General features: G+C 42.3%; 1 pseudogene; it reads right to left on the reverse strand.

Annotated features, from left to right (window-relative positions):
• Positions 1–413: 413 nt before the first annotated feature.
• LOC129683940 (60S ribosomal protein L27a-like) lies at positions 414–869 on the reverse strand (annotated as a pseudogene).
• Between the last annotated feature and the right edge of the window lie 314 nt (positions 870–1183).

The raw sequence follows: 1183 nt of genomic DNA on the forward strand, positions 1-1183 counted from the left end.
GTCATGGTGGAGGATATCTTTTATGTGTTCATGGATTCAGTTTGCCAGTATTTTATTGAGTAGTTCTGCACCAATATTCATAAAGGAGATTAGTCTGAAATTCTATTTCTTTGTTGGGTCTTTGTGTGGTTTAGGTATCAAGGTGAATGTGGCCTCATAGAATGAGTTTGGCAATGTTCCTTCTCTTTCTATTTTGTAAAAAAGTTTGAGGAAATATTTTTCTTGAAACCCTGGTAGAATTCTGTGCTAAAACCATCTGGCCCATTTCTCTGCTATTCGATATTAAGAATTCTCTTTTTAGCTCTGTACTCCATTTTTTAATTGGGTACTTGATTTGTTGCTGTTTAACTTCTTGAGTTCTTTTTTTTCTTTCGTGGAAAATATTAGCATTTAATTAACCTCCCTAGCTGGCCTTACGCCACCAGGACACAGGCACCTCCCACACCCTAATCTTCTCTTCAGCTCTTCTGCTGAAGAATTTGGCCTTCACAATGACAGGCTGGTTAGGGAGCTTGCCCTTCCGCAGAACTTTGTAGTAGCCCCAATAGCACAATATCAATGATGGGAGGAGCTCCAGTCTTTTTTTTTTTTTTTTGCAGTATTTTGAGCCGTTTCTGGTCACTGACCAGTGTCCACAATTTATCCATGTTGACGGTTGGGCAGAAGCTCTGATTCCTCTTTAAGTGGTAATGCCTCATACCAACTTTCCCAAAGTAACTTGGATGATATTTGTCGAAGCTGATCCTGTGGTGATGCACACCTCCAGCATTCCCGCAGCCTCCTGGGTGTTTGCAGTGCTTACCGATGCGGCCATGACCATGGCTAATGTGGCCCCGGAGTTTCCACGTCTTCCTCAGTCTGGATGGCATGGCAGCAGAAAGGAAAGAGGGAGGAACGCTCAAATTCTCTCGAGGTAACAGGCCACTTCTTGAGTTCTTTATATACACTGGATATTAGTCATCTGTCAGATATAGGGTGGGTAAAGATCCTTTCCCAATCTGTAGGCAGTCGTTTTGTTCTGACAACAGTGTCCTTTGCTTTACAGAAGATTTTCAGTTTCATAAGGTCCCATTTATTCATTGTTGCTCTTAGAGCCTGTGCTGTTGGTGTTCTTTTCAGGAACTTGTCTCCTGTGCCAATGAGTTCAAGGCTCTTCCCCAGTTTTTCTTCTAAGCGGTTTAGT

This window comes from Psammomys obesus, unplaced genomic scaffold (genome assembly GCF_907164565.1).
Source record: "Psammomys obesus unplaced genomic scaffold, mPsaObe1.curated_primary_1811, whole genome shotgun sequence".
Lineage (NCBI taxonomy): Eukaryota > Metazoa > Chordata > Mammalia > Rodentia > Muridae > Psammomys > Psammomys obesus.